The sequence below is a fragment of the Stenella coeruleoalba genome, assembly GCF_951394435.1.
Source record: "Stenella coeruleoalba genome assembly, chromosome: 17".
Taxonomy (NCBI): Eukaryota; Metazoa; Chordata; class Mammalia; order Artiodactyla; family Delphinidae; genus Stenella; species Stenella coeruleoalba.
In genome coordinates this window covers 12495978-12518071 of record NC_137163.1, presented here as the reverse complement: position 1 = coordinate 12518071, position 22094 = coordinate 12495978, and the positions used below count along the sequence as shown (strand labels likewise).

Sequence of the window (22094 nt, the reverse complement as noted above, 5' to 3'; positions counted from 1 at the left end):
CCTAATGATAGATTTGTGTTAGAATTCAGAATTTGTTCCCATACTTTCCTTCCTTGTAGATGTGCTTTGTTCCTAAATATTCTTGAGTAGTCTAAGATGTCACAATGCTAATTAAGTCCCAGCTTCTTCTCCTCTTCCAATCCATCCCCTCTCTTAATAGCTGTGTAACCTTGGAAGAAGTAATCAACATTTCTGACCTTCACATCCCTCATCTGCAATACAAAAATAGTAGATTATCTGCTGCATCTGTCTCCAAAGACTGTTGTGAAGAATGAATGAGATTACAGATAACTTTTCCAAAACATGCATTTAATGCAAACCTTGGGTAGATCAGGTACTCAATAAACGTAGGATGGTTGAATGGATAAGTGGGTGAATGGATGAGAGAAATATATAAAGGAAAACATTTTATACACTGTAAAGTAGTGCTCATTTTAAAAAAGCTAAACTATGAGACTTGTCAAAGCCCTTTGTATTCACAGTGATTCTTCATGAAGGGAATTCCAGGTGAAGCATTTCCTGGGACTGCACTTCTTAGAACACATGTTAGCTAACCATGATAAGGCCAGTCAATGACTGTGTAACAAACTGTTGAGTGGGATTTGGCTGTTGCTCCAAAGTTATGACTGGGACTCAGAGCTCTAAGGAATCATTAGGTAACCAAAACATCTGTGTAGAGCCACAAACAATCACAGGCAGAAATCTCCCTTGGGGGGTTATTAAGAGGTATTCATGTAGTTCTGCTTGTTCACCCCAGACCCCCACCTACCTCCCATATCAATCAGTGTGAAAAAGACACTTTGAGCGAGTGGTAAAAGAAGGAGGAAATTTGTCAGAGTCATGAGTTGTTGGGCTAGTGGAATGTACACTGAAGTCTTCTTATACTTTTCTGAAGCCAAGAGAAGGGAGTGGATCCAAGGGAACCACTCATAAATCTTGACTGTCTGCTTAGGCTGCTTACCCTGCACTGGTGTCTACCTATGCAGGTGAGAAGAAATGAGAGAGTGACAGGGCGACAGAGAAAGCATCCTCCACCCCCACCATTTAGTGAGGATGTGAGAAGCCCCACAGGTCAAATAAGAACAAAGAAAGGAGTCCCTTGAGTACAAATAGCCACCGAGGATGGTGGGCTAGAGCTAGAAGGCCACAGCATCAAAGGCTACAAGGTATATAGCCAGTGGGGGACCTGAGAGACTTAAGAGATGGACTAGCATGTCTTACCTTAGGCAACTGTGGAAGACCTGACAGGCCTAAAGAAGAGATCACATAGGCTCTGCCGAACATTTGGATTCTGCTTAGCACAGGCCAGGAAGAACAGTAGATGTTCCCAAAGAGGGAGAGACACCGACAGCTAAGAAACATTTATGTTCTTCTTCTCACATACCTCCAAGTCCCAGTGCAGGCCCTGTGGGTGGAGCTACAGGGAGGAGGAGGTAATGCTTAAATGGCCTTTGATCATTACAAGTGAGAACATAAATCTCTTGCAACTTCCCAATATCGTGCCAAGGGTTAAGGGGTGCAAAAATGTAAGGTAAGCTCTTTTGATATTTATATATAAAGGGCAGCTATAGAATGGGCTGCCTGAAAAAGAAGTGAGCTTCCTTTCTATGGTATATGTAAACAAAAGGTACAGAATCAGATTGTGGATATGTTGCCAAAGTTGAATGACTTGGGTATCCCAAATGGTCAGTGATGGATCCTGCTTTTGACTCCCATCTCTCCCCAGATCCCATATTTTTAATCACTCTGCTTGGATAGCAAGGTGGAAAGAGTGCAGTACTTACTCAGCCTCACTGCCTATTTCTCTGAAACATATCCTCTAAGTGTTTGTCCTGTCTCAAATGTAATCCCATCCCAGGGGGCGCTAGGATGCCCGAGCAAGAGTCACATATCTGGATAATTCAAGCATTAGAAAGCATCTTTATCCTTTAGTGAAAGCTGTCCTCCTTGGAATTCTCACTTTGCACGCTTCTTTTGAACTCTATATACTACAGGCTAAACTGACTAATAGCAAATACTGTCAATGGCCTGTCTTAAATGGAGAAACCTAAACATGTCTGTGTAGCAGTTGTAAAATCGGAAAGGAAAATCAGCCACCTGAGAATCATCGCCATTTTATCCTTGGACAAGCACTTTCTACTGGAATGTTAAAACATCAACTTTCAAGCTGTTAGGCTATGTCAGACCTTCGAGGTGCAGTGTTTTAAATCAGAGGTTGGCAAATTTTCCCTGTCAAGAGTCAGATAGTAAGTATTTGGGGTTTTGTGGGCTGTACAGTCCCTATTGCACCTACTCAAAAGCCATATTAGTGCAAAAGCAGCTGTAAGCAATACATAAATTAAATAGTGGAACTCTGCTCTAATAAAACTTTTATTTACAAAAGCAGGTGGCATATTGGATTTGACCCATGGACTATAGTTCTCTGACCCCTGCACTAGAGAATCTTGCTGCTGGAATGTTTAAAGGAAATGTCATTGGACTTTTATCACTGTTATAAAAAAATTTATGTTTGTTATGGAAAAACGTTGCAATATAGAAAAACAGAAAAATTGCTAGCATACTCAGATAATCACTATCAAGGCAGTATATTTTCTTTCAGTTATTAGTAAGTTGTTTTATATTCTGCGAACCTGCTATTTAAACAGTTTTATATTCTGCTTTTATCCTTAACATGACAGTGTAAGCTTTTAATATGTTATTTTAAACTTTTTATTGGCATTATTTTCAATAGCTGATTCAATGAAATCATTGAATAAATATGCCAAAGTAGAAACTACATAAGCAACTATTTCTCTTTTGTTAACTATATAGGTTGTTTCCCATTGTTTACTTTTGGAAGAAATACTACAGAGACACATTTATATATATTTCCCCTGTATTTTAAGTATTTCCATAGGTTGACCTTAGGAAATGGAATTACTGGGTAGAGATTTTGAACACTTGAAGGCTCTTATTACATATTGCTAAATGACTTTCTAAGAGGTCTTTTTTTTTTTTTTTGCGGTACGCGGGCCTCTCACTGCTGTGGCCTCTCCTGTAGCGGAGCACAGGCTCCGAACGCGCAGGCCCAGCGGCCATGGCTCACGGACCCAGCCGCTCCGCGGCACGTGGGATCCTCCCGTACCGGGGCACGAACCCGCGTGCCCTGCATCGGCAGGTGGACTCTAAACCGCTGCGCCACCAGGGAAGCCCTAAGAGGTCATTTTTATCTGCTTTCCCAACAGTAACATATAACCAAGCTTATTTTAATGAATACTTAGCATCACTAGGGCTTATCATTGAGTTAAAAAAAAATTGTGTTGCATCATGTAGAAAAAAAACGTATCTTTGCTTTAATTTATATTTTTGTTAGGCATTTTCCCATGTTTATTGTTCATTTTTTACTTTCCTTCTTGTGACTTGTATATTCACAATAGCATTGTCCTTCTAGCATGGTGATTAATGTCAGGTACACACATAAGGTAAGAGATAGTTTCATAGTAAAAATAAGGCCTAAGAATTGTTGCATGCTTACCATGTGCCAGTTTTACATAATCGTGTTTGTGTGATTTTATTTCAACTTCACAGTAACACTATACGCCTGCTATCTGAGCCTCTTTTTTTACATCTTTATTGGAGTATAATTGCTTTACAATGGTATGTTAGTTTCTGCTTTACAACAAAGTGAATCACTTATACATATACATATGTTCCCATATCTCCTCCCTCTTGCATCTCCCTTTTAACATAGGAATATCAGCCTACATTATCCCATACGCACTGAGTGGCGCATTAAACAAAGTTCAGAGAATGGATTTCGTTTGCATTTGCCCTGCACGCATTTCTGTTTACCTCCCAATAACACTAGCCTGCATTTATTAAGCACTTACATCAGGGAGTTGTGCCAGATATTTTACCTGTATAAATATCTCAGTTAAATGTCGCAATAACTCCATAACGTGGTTATTGTTCTTCCTGTTTTACCAATAAAGGAGCCAAGGCTCTGGGAAATGAAATAGTTTTTCTTAGTCAATATGACCTGTAAGTTGTATAGGTGGGAATCCAGGTGTGCCAGCTGGCAAAGCCCGTCATTAAACACTGCTGCTGGGAGCCCTCTGTCTTCTCCCCCAGCTCCCCGGGTTTTGGTTTTTCGGCACCGTGTTCTTCTTAATCTGTTTCTTATACTTTTGTTTGGGGATCCTAGTGAATGCCTCTTGGGGCTTGTTGGGCTCCAGCTTCTAAAATGACTCCTTTTTGCTCTGCCATCTAGTTTTGCCACAAATATGCATATCACACACAGACACACACGTTCACAGACTGCTTTCCAGGATAGGAGAGCCTGGGCTTCAAGCAGCAAGGCCGTTTTATGTGGAACTCAGTTTTTAATGTCTGAGTTCTTTCACTGAAGGAGTTCTAGATTTTTTTTAACTTCTTCATTAAATACCACCTTCCTGTTGGTGTGCAGTATTCTTTCTTCTTATTTACATAAATAAGGTGGACCCGGATTTTAAGTTTACCATCACTAGAGCTTATTGTTAAAAGAAAAAAAATCTGTGTTGAATTACGTAAAAAAATGGTATCGTTGTTTTAATTTACAGATCATATTACACAATTTTAATAAGGTTGGCATTCTATTTTACATGTTTCAGGGACTTCATAGTCAAATCTGTTTTTTCTCTATGCAAATAAGCTTCAAACAAATGGTATTGCAAATCCCTACCTTTCGTATCTCCTTTCATGTTCTTCTTAATTTCCTTTTGGACCAGGTAAGGAACCGCATATTTGAATATCATTTATGACTTAGGTTTTAAATGTGGTTGTGGTTTGTACTTAGAAAAACTGCCTGATACTGGAAAGGTACACTTTTGCAGTTTGTGTTTACCTACAAGTTCAAAGAGGCTGTTTCTTGTTTCAGTCTAGTCTCTTTTCAGAGTCTGGGTCATATTGAACTGGTGCCTGTTCTACATCTGAAATGGGGGGTAGCTGAAGGTAAATGACTTGGGTATCCCCAAAGGTCAGTGATGGATCCCTCATCTGACTCTCCTCTCCTCCTTGGATCCCGTGTTTTCAGCCACTCAGCCTAGACTACAAGATGCAAAGAGCTCTACACTTACCCAGCTCCTCTGGCTATTTCTCCACAATATGCCCTTTAAACATTTGTTCAGTCTCTGATTTAATACCATCCAAGGGGGATCAAGGTGCCTGAGCGACACCATCCCGTGTCTGTATAAGTCAAGGGCTAGGAATCATCCCTATCTTTCAGTGAAAGCTGTCCCCTCTATAGTTCTCACTCTTGTGTGTTTCTTTTGAACTCTACATACTGCCAAAATAAGTTGACTATTATAAAATATTGTCAATGGCCTGTCTTAAACAGAGAAATCTAGAGGTGTTTGTGTAGAAGTTGTAAAATTGGAACAGAAAAATAACCACCTTAAAATCACCATTTCATCATTTGACAGGCACTTTCTAATGGAATGGTGAAGTGTTTCTCTAGGTTGAGTGCCATAAATGGTCAAGCTGTTGGTTTACATCGTGGCCCAATCCAGACTAGAGTGAGGTCTCCCTAGGCTTCAGCACTGGTTAGGTCTGTGTCCCCGAGTCCATCTTCCTGGACCAATGCTGGGCATTCTGAGAAGCCCTGCACTGAGGGATCTCTTCCTTGATCAGGAGTACTATTCCCAGTGTATCTGCAACATAATAACATCTACCTAGAATGGAGAGAGCCTCAGGCAGTGAGATTATCATATACAAAGGCAGTGAGATTACACAGTGTTACCTCATTTTTGTAACAACACTGTACAAGATACCCTGCATTTATCTCAAGTTCCGGGAGCCAGGAACAAGGGCCGTAGATCACACTATGATTTTAAATACAAGAATCGGTGGAACATTTGAGGCAATCACCGCTTCACCCATGTGACTTTGCTTTGCAATTCCAAATCATTTGTGATCCTTCCACATACACACAATTTTTCTGGTGGTGAACAGCAGAAATTTCGCTAGACTTGGAACTGAATGCCTCTAGGTTTGAGTCTTGCTTGTGCCTCTTATAAGTCTTATCTACTTGGGAAAATCCTGTAATCTGTTTAAACCTTGGTTTCCTCTTGGAGATAATAATACATGACCGGCGGAATATTTGTGAGGCTTCAACGTTCTAAAGTATGTGAATATTCAAAGCATAGGACTTAGAACATAAAGTATATTCATAATATGGCCTGCCTGCCTGTCTTTTCTTTATCCCCTCCCCTCGCTTCTTCTTTCTCTCTTTTCTTCATTTTCAACCCTTGCATATTTCTTCCATGCAAAGTCTAGTTATTAGTGAAATCCACCATTTTCTACCAAGCACAGCCTTGCTTTGGAAAGCTAATATGAATCCTGTGATGTGGTAAAGTTGTTGTTATGGGTTAGGGATAGGCAAAATGCAGAATGGAAAGGAAATAGAAATGTCCTTTGAGATTATGAACATGCAGTGACATTTTTGAGGACCAAGCAGTTGTGAGTTTGGGTTGCAGATTTATAATCCAGTTCTCACCAGAGTACTCAGTGACCCTGCCTTCCTCCACTCGTTCATGTGACTCTCGCTTCTTCTAAAGCATTAGTTCTCAAAATGTGATCCCTGGAAGAGCAGTATCAACATCACCTGGGAACTTATTAGAGGTGCTGATTTGGGGGCCCCACTCCAGACCTGCTAGGTCAGAAATTCTGGGAGTGGGACGCAGCTATCTATGTTGTAAAGTGCCCTCCAAGTGATTCTGGTGAGCACTCAAATTTGAGAACTACTGCCCTTCACCAACACAGCTCAGGTTGTCCCTCCTGCACCAGGGTGGGAAAGGCAGCATAGGAACTTGACACTGGATTGTCAAAGCTTTTCAAATAGGTCTCATACCATGTAAGCTACAGGGTAGCTAACTAAATTCACTCCCCCAGGCTATCACTCTGATATGGGTGAAGGATGTTGATTCATCTGATGTGAATCTGCAAATGTTTCTCCAATAAATGCTTTTGAAGTATCTGAGTTAAATAAACATTTGCAATGAACCCAGACTTTTTCACTTGGCCTCTGTCATCAAGTCCCTATCAAAATCTTCTCTTGGACAGTGCTCACAGGAGATTATGAAGACAAGACAGGCTTATAACTCCTGTTTCCCAGGTCACAGGATTCATGTGCTATGAGAACCACACAGCTGCATATTTTCATAGCTATCACCCTTTTCCCAAAGCATTTACAGCAAACATTTCTTCTTCAAAACAAATGGATATAGGCCATTTTAATGCCCACAACTGTCCTGTAATGTATCAGAAATATTTATTTATAAATCAGAAAATCAAAATTGACATTGATTACTATAAAAGATGCTGTTGATTTCCTATTCCACATCCCCAAACTCACCACTGAGTTCACCTGAAGCTGACAACTTCTCACTCCAGGTACTTTTCCATTCACAGACAAGGCAGCCTTAAAGTGCCAGGGGCAATTCTCAAACAATGAGAGAAAAGAATTAGTGGATAAATATCCCAGCTGCCCTGTCTCTTGGCAGGACAATTGTGAGCTGCATTTTACAGGATTACTGAGATGGTCTCCAGAAGAACTGAGGGCCAGAGGCACACAGTGGTAATGGCTCATTTTGACACTCCTTATTGCTTTGTCTTCCTTCTCCTATCTCACTTTCCGAATTCCTACTGTTAGTTGGGATCAAGTTCCAAACAGACTCATTGCTCCAAGTTTTTGTTATAAGATCTGTTTCAGGAACTCATAAGAAGACAGTTGGGTGATTTGATCAAGGTTGTACATATAGTTAAGGCAGACTAGGATCCATTCTTTTTCTTCTATATTTCCAAGAAAGAGCATGATCTTAATGTTGAGTTTAGTACTTAACTCTGTTTTTGCCAGCATCCCCCTAGAGCCTAGCATTGTGTAAATATTCAATACATAAGAGATGATTGAAACTTATTTGGTAAATCAGTAGTTATTGGATTCTTACACTCCCCCAACCCACAAGTTTTTGTATAGTAAGTTACTTTCACAGTACACTTTTCATAAATCCTATTGGTATAGATTTTCCCAACACCTAAATAGCAAAGACAAGAACACAATGCCTGATATGGCATAAGTTCTTAATTTGTTGAATAATGAGTAAATCATGTAGTACATTTTAGAATAGGATATAAGGGCCTAAAATTTTGAATCCCATCAAAGGTGACATCACTGGTTATTAATAACGCAGGCAGGACTAATGGCCCAGCCCCTTCAGGCTTTATCTAGTACTTTGCCTCTTCCATCTCATAATGCCCATTAAGGCCCAGTGTTTTTCTAATATTTTTTAATCACTGGAAGAAAAATTATATCATTTAGAGCAATCTGTTATTATGGGTACTATTCAAAGAATGTAATTATCCAGAACAAATTTAGAAAAAGCTAGTTTGAGTTTTTGGACAAATGAGGGTTTTTGGCAGCTGGATGTGAAAGGTGTAGTGACTGATACAATGAGCACTTTGGCTGGATTGTGACCAGAGCACAGCTCCAGACAAGGATCTTCTGGAAACTATAGTAATCTCCAAGCTACACCATTCTGAAATGATGGCAGTGTCTTATGACACTCTTTTATCTATCAGTCAATAAGCATGTTTTGGACATCTGTTATGTGCAGAGCCGCAGGCGAGGTGCTACTCAAAAAATATGTATGATGAGTCTTTTCCAACAGGGAGATGATACATTACCTTATATCCATTTCTTGCCATCTTCTACCACCACCCCAAATACAAGCCATCACCCTAATGTAAGACACTAACTATGTTATGTATGTAATTGAAACAACTCCTGACCTGATGTCTGTCTTACATTTTTGGTAAATACCCTTTACCAAGATACGGATCTTCCCTTTTGTGTTTTTTAACTTTGTCATGAATGGATATTGAAACATCAAATAATTATTCTCCATCTATTAAGATAATCATAGGATTTTTTCCTTTAATCATTAATATGATAAACTATTTTAATTATTTTTCTAATGTTAAACCAACCTTGATTTCCCTGAGGGAAAAAAAAAACCAAGTTCATCATGATATATTCCTATTTTTATATATTACTGGATTAGGTTGGCTGATAATTTGTTTAGGTTTTACGCTATGTTCATGAGAGACACAGCTTGTAAATTTCCTTTATTCTTTTAGTTTTCTCAGATGTCGTTATCAAGATTATTCTGGCCTCATAAAATGATTTTAGAAGTATTCTTTCTTTTTATGTTCTGAAGAATTTATTTAAGATTAGAAGTATTTGTCCCTTGAATATTTGGTAAAACTTATCCAGATAACCATTGGACCTGATGTTTTCTTTGCAATGAGATTTTAAACTACTGGTTTGATTTCTTTAATGTTTATAGAAATAATTAAGTTTTCTACTTATTGGGTAAGGTTTTATAAGTTTTATAGGAATCTGTCTTTTTATCTATGCATTTATAGGGATGTATTATAGGGTTTTTATCTATGCATGTTTTAAGGATGTGTCTATTTTATCTAGACTGCAATGTTCATTAATATACAGTTGTTCTTAATATTCCCATTATCTTTTAAATCTCTTCAATAACTGCATTTGTATCCCCTTGTCGTAGTCCATTAGGGTTCCTATAACAAAATACCACAGGCTGAGTAGCTTTTAAAAAAGTGACATTTATGTCTCACAGTTTTTGAGGCTGGAAGTTTGAGATCAGGGTGCCACCAAGGTCAGGTGAGGGCCCTCTTCTGGATCATAGATTTCTCATTGTATCTTCATGTGGTGGAAGGGACAAGGGAGCTCTCTGTGGCCTCTTTTATAAGGGCACTAATCTCAATTCTAAGCATTCTGCCCTCATGACCTGATCACTTCGGAGGCCCCACTTTTTAATGCCATCAGCTTGGGAATTAGGATTTCAACATATGAATTTGAGGGGACACATACCTTCAGATCTTAGCATCCCCTTTTCACTTTTTGACCAATTTTGCTAGGCATTTATTCATTTTATTATTATTTATTTTAATGAACCACCTTTGGCTTTGTTAAGTCTTGCTATTATATACATATTTCCTAATTTAGTGTGCCAAATATTTCCTAGGGAGTAACCTAGGGATCTACATCTGTGCAAGGAGTGAGGAAAGAAGCAGGATTGGGCAGAGGGAGACACTGAGAAGCAATTCCAGCTTCGTCAGAGACTCCACCAACCCCATGGGGATCTCTGGAGCTAAAATGGCCCTGCAGAGTTGTCCTACATTGGGCCAAAATGGCTGGGTCTATGTACTCTGCTTTAATCAGTCATTGGATGTGGGCTGCCCCAAGGAGTATGACCTTGGATGAGGCACCTCTCTTCAGCTTAGGCAATCATAGAAGATGATACGTGTATTCAGTCAGCTAGCAACATTCCCAGGAAATGTATCTTTCCTTGAAGCATCACTTCATCAACACGTCTTTATTATTTCCTTCCTTTACTTTTTCCATTTTCTTTCTAGCCTCTTGAATTAGATACGTACCTTATTAATTGTCTACTCTTCCTCTTTTCTAATGTAAGCATTTGGGCTGAAGTTTCCTCTAAATGCTGCTTTAGCTGTATCCAACAAGTTTTGGTGTGTAGTATCTTTATTGATTCTATTTATGAGTTAATTAAGTGGGTTTCTAAATTTCCACACACAAGTGATTTGTAGTTATATTTTTATTATTTCCTATGTAATAGAATTTTCAGTAGGTCTTCTAGCTTGTAGCTAAATTGACAATTTTGAATTGGAAACCTATTCACATCAATTCAAGGATTAAAATCCCTTAAAGGGCTCCCCACTGCTTACAAAATAAAGTCTAAAGTATTTAATGTAACTTAAAGGCTCTTCCTGATATGGCTTATGCTTACTTCTCTCCCACTGCTCCTGCACTTTCTTGTTATTATTTAGCCCCAGTTTTCTTTAATTTTCTCCACGTGGGTATGGTCTTGGGTATGGTCATGCCCTCTTTTACCTAACTTAACCTTTAAGTATAATCTTTATATTTCCACCTTTTGAAATTACTCTTAGCAGCTCTGCATAGATTAGGTACTTTCTCTATGTGTTTCCATCGTTCTCCCCACCCCTCATCCCTAACCTCCCTGTATTTAAATTGTTTATCCAATGGGCTATATATTTTATTAGACTGTAAACTTCAGGATCAAAAACCATGCATATCTAATTCTCTACTGTACTTCTAATTCATTACCTGCTATATGTAGGTATTCAATAATTATTTATCAAATAATAGTGATGATAACCATCAATTATTAGATAATTACTATTTTTCTAGAAATTATGTAGAGATTAGTGTGGTCAGCAGGATATTGGCCTCCCATAATATCCATGTTTAGAACCTATGACTATATTGTGTCACATGGCAAGGGACCATTAAGGTTGAAGATGGAATTAAAGCTGTTAATCAGTTGACTTGAATAGGAAGATAATCTTGGATTATCTGGGTGGATCCAATATAATCATAGGGTTCTTATAAGTGAAAGAGGGAGACAGAAGAGGCGGTGTCCGAGGGCTACAGCTTGAGAAAGACTCAACCAGCCATTGCTGGCTTTGAAGATGGTAAGGGGCCATAAACCAAGGAATATAGGCAGCCTTTAGAAACTGGAAAAGGCAAAGAACTCAATTGTCTCCTAAGACTTCAAAAAATATATATGCATCACTATCAACATCTTAGTTTTAGCCCAGTAAGACCATTTCAGATTTTCAACCTTCAAAACTGTAAAATAAGAACATATGTAGTAGCAGAATGCTTAGCAGAATTGTGCCTTAAAGTTATGTGGAAAACAAAACTTGTAAATAATTAACTTGGAAATTTAGCTGATCAGGCTTCCAAGCAAGATGTTGAAAGTTCAGCTTGGTTTCATCTTGCTGCTCATAATAAAATGTGAAAAAAAAAGAGAGATAGATTGCAGGAAGACTGTTAAGCAAGTAGGTTCCAGGACTTGATGATTTAGGACATTCTCAGCCTATCTACTTACGTAAGAGACCTTATGGAATGACATAGTAGGTGGAAGAGTAATACAGAAAAAATTAAATTATTGTGTAAAACTGACATAAGAATATTTAACTTCAAGAGAGTCCAAGTAGATGGGTTGAAGGGGCCCAGAAAGATGAGAAATGTGGAAATTAAGATAGACAAAATAGACTAAGCAAAACAGTGGGGAGCTGTGGACTGAGGAGAAATAGTAGCCAGCGTCAAGTTCCCAAGAGCTGGAATGACCCAGAGACAGATAAATTGAGGTGCCTAAGAGCCAACATTAAGTTGCTTGTTGTGGTGACCTGTGAGATGTTTCCTGCTCCGATTTCTGTTGCTTCAAAACTTCAGTTAAATCTGTTGAAAGGGAGGAGCATTTAAATTCTACAGGACCAAAAAGAGACGTCACTAGAAAGAGGTAAGACACAGAGCAGAAGAAAAAAGAAATTATAGAAAATGGGATAGTCACCCCCTGATGGTCCAAGAAATAGTTGGGGAAGGGTTAGGATGGAGAGAACTTTGGGTTTCCATCTCTGTGAGATATCAAGTCTTGATTTTATTTAAGGCAGTAAAGGACACAGAGACCTCAGTAACCTGAAATATTGGCACCTGACATCTGGATCCACTAAGAAAATCAGGATCCACTAAGAAAATCACATCAGAAATGAACATTTTATCTTATTTGCTTCACCATCAAGAAAAATAAAATAACAGTGGTGCCATTTGGGATGCTCCACTCCCATTTCTCATTACTTTTCCATGTAGGAGCTTAATCTCAGGACCCTCTCCAAGTGGGAAGAAGGAAACTAATGCAATCCAGAGATAGTGCAACATGACATAAACAAGTAAATTGTTCAGTGGCTCCGATCTTGACATTTGCTGCAATGACTTCATTCTACTCCAAGGTTACTGAAGGCTTCGGCTGAGATGTCTCATTCAAAACCATGTGGTTAGAGAACTAGTTGTCCATACTAAGTGTTCTAATTCCTGGTACAGCCAGAAAAGTGCTTTCCAATCCCAATACAGAGCTAATTGTGCCAAAATTGAACATCATCATCAATTAGGTGACTTTTACATTGGTCATCCATTATTTTCCTTAGCACTGAAAAGTTTATTTTGCTTCATGGGGTGCATTTTAGAGAGGAATGAAATTTAAATTCCTCCAAAATTTTGTTTCAGTCAGTATGTCTCTTTCTCTCTCCCTCTTTATCTCTCTCTAAAATATAAAGCAGTAGCATTAAGGAGATGTTTGCAGCAAGAAGACATTGTCTCACCATCTTAATGCTACTATCCTTGTTTATTTGTATCCCAATGTTTGAATTTAATCCCATTTTACATATTTTCAACATATTATGTGATTTGCTATTTTCTCTTAATGTTGTGGTGCAAACATCTCCTCATGCTTCCATAGTCTGCATGATTATTATTCTTAAACTACATAGTTTACCATAATTTGTAAGCTTAGGATCTTCAGTTTGTGCTATTATATATAATGCTACAACAGACTATTTAATGCTCTTATTGTTTCTTTGCTGTAGAATAATCTCCTTAGCATGAATTGATTGGGATACAATAGTTGGTTCATTACTTTAATGTATCTTTTAAACTCATATCAACTACTGTTCTTGATTTCAAGACTCAGATATTAACGCAAACCAACAAAAAAACACACTCTCCTCTTGCCTCCTGGCATACGCACCTTGAAATGATATTGGGTTTGCCAGTCTTATTGCTTAATGCCAATAACAATGGTAACTTTTTAATATGTTATACTCAATTCAGAGGATATGATCCCTTCAACATATGGAACAATACTTTATCCAGCATCTTTCTTTTCTGACCTTTACTTTTAAGATGCAGTTTGGAATGGTTGGTATTTATCTTTGCTGATTTGATTGGTTGTTGTGGTTAGTAGTGATGTTCCTATAGAATTCATATCATTTCCAAAATTACTATGCATTTGCATCTACTATTGCGAAACTCACATACCAAAATGCTACAGAAAAACAGCTGTCACTAATGGAGACCTTTTTAAGCTCTACCCCAGGAAATAGGATGTTTGGTGACTGCAAAATACGTTAAAGCTGAAGTCATCTTTTCAGCTCTGTCAGTTGTCTGAGATATACTTGTTTTCCAGAGTTACATCAACGTGGATAAGTAATCAGTTACCATCCGTTGATGGCTCTGACTAAGCTTAGAGAGATCAAGCAGTAAGACTAGATATGGAGGAATAGTTCCTGAGAGACTGGAATGAGGCCTTCTGTGCAAACATATTGAAGTACAAGATCATTGGAAAGGGCCAGTTGTTTATCCTTTTTCTATAGAATTTAAAAAGTTGACATCAAATTCATAATGATTGAACACATCCTCTGTAGTCCTCTCAGCAACAGATTTCCCAGACAGTCTCATTCTTGTATCTGTTCCCAGGAAACATAGCACTACTTAAATTACTCTTGATTTAACTTGTCCCTTTTATTCACTGTAAGCTATCTGAGGGTACAGAGTTTGTATTTTTTTTTTAATTTGGGCCATATATGTGCCTTAGCACATAGCAAACCCTAGAAATAACTCTTGAATGTATGAATGAGAAGTTGGCCTCTATCAGTGGCAGTATCTACCTTTATGGATTACATCATGCACTCTGTATTTTCAAAATGAGTTTGATAACCACCCAGGCTACAACTTTTTAATCTTTCCAAGTTAAAAACCAAAAATAGAGCAAATGCTTCCAGCAAATTCCTACTGGACCCAAAGACCTGTTGATAACAACTGTAAACTGAAAACAAAATAGAACAAAACAAAACAACAATGACGTGAAGACACTGGCGAGTAAATGAACATAGGCTAATTCTGTAGGGTAAATAAAACTTGGAGGAAGGAATGGTGTGGGGTGAGTTTCTACTTTTTATGGCTTTTAGCTTGATGGAAGACTGAATCAGTGCCATATAGGGTAGTTAACACTCCAGTGGGAAATATGTAGTACTTCTGATGATGGCAGAATTCAGGGAAACCAAGGCCATTTAAAAGTGACTGGTTGAAAGATTTCTGGAAACAAGAGAGCCAGAGAAAAGGAGTCCACGATTTTAGCTGAGGGCTGAACAATTCCAGTGTTAGGCAGACTAAAACAACATAGCTAAAGAACTGAACTGAACAGAACTGCTACTCAAGAGACAACCTTTACAATTTGAGTTCAACTAAGTTAATTTCTACTTAAAACATCAAAACTTTTGGAGGAATATAACAGAGTTCAAGATACAATCCAATATTATTATTTGATGTATTTTTTAGAAACAGGAAAATATTCTCATTTTCAAGAAAAAAGACAATTATGGAGACCAAACCCCAGATAACCCCACTGCCAGAATTCTAAGTAAATGGACTTTAAAGCAGATATTATAACTATGTTCAGTGAAGTAAAGGAAAATATGGTCATATGAATGAAAATATTGGAAATCTCAGTAAAGAAATAGAAACCAGAAAAAAGAAACAAAAATATGCTAGAAATTTTAAAAATAATTGAAATAAAATTTTTTAGTGGAGGAGCTTAACAGCAAAATGAAGATAAAAGAAAAAAGTCTTTCTCTTTTTTGAAGATAGATTAATAGAAATTATCCAGTCTGAAGGAAACCTGTGGGTCCATATCAGAGGGTCTAACCTGTATGTAATTGGAGTCAGACAAAAGGAAATGAAGAATGACACGGAAATTTTATTTTTTAAAAATTGCTAAAAATTCCTCAATTTCATGAGACTTACATTTCCTGATTTATGAAGCTCAGTAAACCCCAAACAGAATAAATACAAAGAAAACACATAGGCACATTATAAGTAAACCACTGAACACCAAATATAAAGATAAATATATAAAGCAGCCAGAGAAAAAATGACCCATTGCTTATAGAGGGACAACAAGTTAAATGACAGCTGACTTCTCATCAGAAACTATGGAGGTCAAAAGACAAAAAAAAACCCAAAAAACATGATCTTTAAAGTGTTGGAAAAAAAACCTGTCAACACAAAATTCTATATCCAGTAAATATATCCTTCAAGAAAAAGTTATATAAAGACATTTTCAGAAAAAGAAAAGCTAAGAAAATTTGTTATCACCACTCAAACTATAACAAAGGCTAGAATAATTCCTTTATACTAAAGGAAATAAGAGAGGGAGATTCAGATCTCCAGGAACAAATCAAAAGTAACAGAAGTTGTAAATATCTGTGTAAATATAAAAAGTAATGTCTCTATTTCTTTAAAGTGCATATGATTGGTTTACAACAAAACTTATAACATTGTCTTGTGGGATTTATAATATATAGAGACATTATAAATATATGACAACTGTGGTGGAAAGAAATGGATTTGCATGGTTGTTCATGTTCTACATTTTGTATGAAATGTAACAATATGGATTCTAAATATATTATAAAAACTAAGAATATATATATTTGTAATTCCTAGACCAGCCACTAAAAATTTGTACAAAGAGGTGTGAAATGACTCTAGCAAGTAATATGCAAGTAATATGCAAAAGAGGAGTACAGTATCATTAGAAAGCAAGATCTGCTAGGGAAGAGATTTTTGTCTATTGCTTTATTCCTGCAACAGTGCCTGACACTGTTGATGTGCTCCCTCTCTCCCTCTCTCTCTCTCTCCCTCTCTCTCTCTCTCTCTCTCTCTCTCTCTATACATATATATATATATATATATATATATGTTAGATTAATTTGTGCTTTTATTTGCCAGTATAACTACAGTGGTCTTCAAACTTTTTTGATCTAAAAAGTACATTTTACATCACAATCCAACACACACATATATAATATGTACACATACATAAAAGTGAAACAAAAGTTTTGCCAAAAACATCTACCCTGTTAATTGTTTTTTTTTAAACTTTTTTTTTTTTAACCAAGGATGAAGTGCATTGACACATCATCATCACCAAAGTCCCAGTTTATCTTAGGGTTCACTTTAACGAAGTGAATAGTGTTGCATGTTCTATGGGTATGATGTATGATGACATAAAATCATTATAATGTCATTCAAAATATTTTCACCTCTCATAAAAATTTCTTTACTCTGTGTATTCATCTCCCCTCTCCCTTCAAGCTCCTGGCAGCCATTGATTTTTTTTTTATTGTCTCCATAGTTTTGCCTTTTTCAGAATGGCATATAGCTGGAATCGATTTTTCTTTTTTTACCTTGAAGAGAGAGATTCAAAGCCTTTATGTCTATAAGACCACTCATGACCCGCTCATGCATGGACCAGACAGGCTCTAAGTGGCAAACTCCCCCACTAAATACTGTAGATTTCCTTCCAAAAATAAATAAAGGAATTTATCATGCCCCTGTTAATGCTATTAATGGCCCCTTAGGTACTTTTTTCTTCTTCTTTATCTCTTTTATAGGTTTTCAGGAAAACAAAGATTTGGAGGAAGTGTAACATATTGCTACTGATTATTTTCTGCGGTGGAGTGGGGTGATGGAAAGATGTACAGATATGATGAAAGTCAGTATTATACAGTAGTTAGAAGCATAGCCCTGAAATCAGACTGCCTCAGCAAGATGCTTGGTACTACCACTTATTAACTGTGTGTCTTGAGACATATTAATTATTGTCTCATTGATTTATTATGTATACAATGAGGATGGTAGCACCTATATATCAGAAAGTTGTCAATAGGATTCAATTGGAAGATTCCAGTAAAGTGCTTTGTATAGTTCACAGAACACAGTAAGTACTCAGTAAATTCTATGTTTTCCCCTAAGGTTACAAGTTTTCTGTAATGCATTAATTTACTTTTAGCATGAACAAATGTTTTTAACCATTATGTTGTTCTATTTCTTGAAAACTCTGTCATGATTGTGTGGAAAATCTAAAAGAATTGACCAAAAAAACCCCCCCTCTTATAGCTAATAAATGATTATATAAAGGGTGCAGGATACAGGGTTAATATGCAAAAGTCAATCTTCCTATATACCATTGTGAAAAAGTGGAATTTGAAATTAAAAACACATGATAATTTACATTAGCACCCCCCAAAAATGAAATACTTAGGTACAAATCTAACAATATATGTACAAGATCTACATGAGGAAAATGACAAAACTGATGAGAGCTACCAAAGAAAAAAATAAATAAGTGAAGGGATATTCCATGTTCATGGATAGGAAGACTCAATATGTCAAGGTGTAGTTCTTTCCAAACTGAGCTATATATTTAAAGAAATTCCAATTAAAATGCCAGCAAATTATTTTGTGGATATCAGCAAATTGATTCCAAAGTTTATATGGAGAGGCAAAAACCCAGGGTAGCCAACTAAATATTGAAGGAGAAGAACAGAGACAGAGGACTGATACTATCTGACTTCAGGACTTACTATAAAGCTACAGTATTGAAAAAAGTGTGGTATTGGTGAAATAGATCCATGTATCAGAATGAGAACCCCAAAATAGACCCACATATATATAGTCAACTGATCTTTGACAAGGGATAAGAGGCAATACAATGGAGTAAAGATACTCTTTTCAACTAATGGTTCTGGAACAAATTAACATCTACATCAAATAAACAAATAAATAAATGTAATCTAGACACAGACCTTATATATACTTCAAGAAATTAACTCAAAATGGATCACAGACCTAAATCTAAAATTCAAAATTATGAAAGTACTAGAAGATAGATAGATTAGCTCAGACTACTAGAACAAAATGCTGTAGATTTAAAAGACAGTTATTTATCATAGTTCTGGAGGCTGGATTGTCCATGACAAGAGACCAGCATATTCACTTCCTGGAGATGGTCCTCTTCCTGGCTTGCAAACAGCTGCCTTCTTGCTGTTTGCTCACATGGTAGAGAGAGAAAGGGAGATATGGTCTCTTTTCTTATAAGGACACTAATCCTGTCATGGGAACCCCAACTCTCATGACCTGATCTAAACCTGATTAACTTCCAAAGGCCCGACCTCCAAATATATTAGGGGTTAGGGCTTCAATATACAAAATTTTCAGGGGAAAGAAGCATTCAGTCCATGCAACATAGGAGAAAACCTAATTGACCTTGGGTATTTAGATGACTTTCTAGATACAACACCAAAGGAATGACCTATGAAAGAAATAAATGATAAGCTGGAATTCACTGAAATTCAAAACTTCTGCTCTAATGAAAGACAATGTCAAGATAATGAGAAGACACAGACTGGGAGAAAATACTTGCAAAAAACACATCGATAAGTGACTGTTATCCAAAATATATAAAAAGCTTCTAAAATTCAACAATAGGAAGATAAAAACCAAATTAAAAAGTGGGCTAAAGATCTTAATAGACAACTCACCAAAGAAGATATACAGATGACAAGGAAGCATATGAAAAGATGCTTGACATCATATGTCATTAGGGAATTGCAAATTAAAACAACAATGAGATAATACTACATATCTCTTAGAATGGCTGAAACACAAAACACTGGCAGCCTCAAATGCTGGCAAAGATGTGGGACCACAAGAACTCTCATTCATTTCTGGTGGGAATGCAATATCATGCAGCTACTCTGAAAGATAGTTGGGCAGTTTCTTACATAACTACCTGTACTCTTACCATACAATCCAGCAATGGTTCTCCTTGATATTTTCCTAAAAGAATTGAACACTTACATCCACACAAAAACACTGAGCTGTTTATAGCAGCTTTATTTATCATTGCCAAAACTTGGAAGCAACCAAGATGTACTTCAGTCGGTAAATGGGTAAATAAACTGTGATATATCCAGACAATGGAATATTATTCAGAGCTAAAAGTAAATGAGTTATCAAGCCATGAGAAGACATGGAGGAACCTTAAATGTATATTGCTAAGCAAAAAGCCAATCGGAAAAGTCTACATACTGAATGATTATAATTAAATTACATTCTGGAAAAGGCAAAACTATGGAGACAATATAAAGATCAGTAGTTGCCATGGGTTAACAGGGAGGGAAGGATGAATCGAGTGTAGTGGGTTTATAGAGCAGTGAAACTATTCTATATGAAATTACAATAATGGGTACATTTCATTATATATTTGTCAAAACTCATGAAAGATACAATACCAAGAGTGAACTCTCATCTAAACTATGGACTTTGGGTGGTAATGATGGGTCATTGTAGGGCTATGGCTTTTAACAGGTACACTGCTGTGGTGAGACATGCTGACAGCAAGGGGGCTGTGCACATGTGGGGACAGTGGGTACATGAGAACTAAATTTTGCCGTGAACCTAATACTGCTCTAAAAAGTAAAGTATTAGTTTTAAAAATCCTATGTTTCAGAAGGAAAAAAAAAGCTTTGGGTCTTGCTTTCTACAAAAAGACAAAGTATTCAGAGATACCAAAGATGTGTAAGTTTGAGAACAGAGGGATTGTGAGTCCTGGCAGTTAGGTTCTGAATTTCCATATTTATTGGTGACTTTTAGAGAAACTGATATTATGGAATGCATAGCCATACCTGTCAATTACTTGTAGTCACTAGACTTTCAGAGTATACTTGTTTGGATGTCTTGTCAGTGGTTCTCAAAGTGTGGTCCTGAACCAGCCATGTGAGCATCACCCAGGAACTTCTTAGAAATGCAAATTCTCAGGCCTTATTTCAGATCTTTTAAATCAGAAACTTTGGGGATTGGGCCCAGCTATCAGTGTTTTAAATCCCTCCAGGTGATACTAATGTACTTGCTAGAGTTAAGAACTACTGTCTTAAGATGTGGAGCTGCTGCATTCAGCCAGGTGTATCCATCCATTAGGGACTATGGTTGCATGCAACAGAAACTGCCTTAGGCTGACTTTGGTTAGAAGATAAAAATAAAAGTAAAATATTATACTGGAAGTATACCTATTGGTAATTTCCGGATCAAAGAAAGAGAGAAACAACCAGATCTCCGGAAAAGTAACCAAGGACACAGAATCTTACAAGCAGTGTTTTATTTATTTATTTATTTTTGGCTGTGTTGGGTCTTCGTTTCTGTGCGAGGGCTTTCTCTAGTTGTGGCGAGCGGGGGCCACTCTTCATCGCGGTGCATGGGCCTCTCACTGTCATGGCCTCTCTTGTTGCAGAGCACAAGCTGCAGACTCGCAGGCTCAGTAGTTGTGGCTCACGGGCCTAGATGCTCCGCGGCATGTGGGATCTTCCCAGATCAGGGCTCGAACCCGTGTCCCCTGCATTGGCAGGCAGATTCTCAACCGCCGCGCCACCAGGGAAGCCCCAAGGGGTATTTTAAAGATGATGATCTTTCAACTGCCTTCTGTACAAATATGACTTCACTAAAGTCCAGAATGTTAGAATAGAGAATACAAATGGCAGAGAAAGGAGAGGTATGTCCATACCTAGTAGCAGGTCCAGGGAGATGGGTGGTAGGGAAGTAAAATACCCAATTTCAACTGCAGGGAGGTGCTGTGACACAGTACAAAGTACATGGGCTTTGGCATTGGACATGTCTGGATTTGAGTCCCAACTCTGCTGCTTATTAACATTGGTACTTTGGAGAAATTACTTAACGTGTCTGAGCATCAGTTACAAGATGAGCTAGGTTGACATGAGGATTAGGGAAAGTGTAGACAAAGTACCTGGCACATAGTAAGTAGTAACTTCCATTTGGTACTGTCACCAATCTTTGAATCATCAACTATTGTTTATTTCACTTCCCACAGTTTTTGGGAGGGTTCTTTGGATGCTGCCGGTGTACTTCCCTAAGTGTTACCCAATGGTACCCTAGGGGTCAGAACAGGTTAATACTCTTCCTAACATGTCTTGTACTTCCAGAGATTAAATTCAGCTGGAGAGGATTTATCTGAAGGTGAGGGAAAGTAGTCTTTAAACTAAAGTCATTAGGAGCTGGCCTACCTGTTGTATTCCAGCAAGGGGAATGAGTCACCATTTCCCTGCCAGCATGTATGTGTAAATACAGGGCAAGGTTAAGCAACTCCCTGTTCTTTCCTTGTTCTCAATGCCATAGCAGCAGCTTGTGAAATGGTGAAAAATGCAATGATTGCATGATCTAATTCAGGCCTGGTACTTCAAGTGGGAAACATGTGTGGGCCTCTCTCTTTCATACACACGCTCAGAGCCTAGAGCAATCAGCAGGGATTTTGAAACAG

The 22094-nt window shown here is 37.6% G+C and overlaps 1 protein-coding gene across 19 annotated transcripts in view; it reads left to right on the top strand.

The window, feature by feature from the left end:
* Positions 1-22094, top strand: part of LOC307176302 (uncharacterized protein) — a 619483-nt gene that overhangs the window by 341720 nt on the left and 255669 nt on the right. The gene's annotated exons all lie outside the window — the stretch shown is intronic.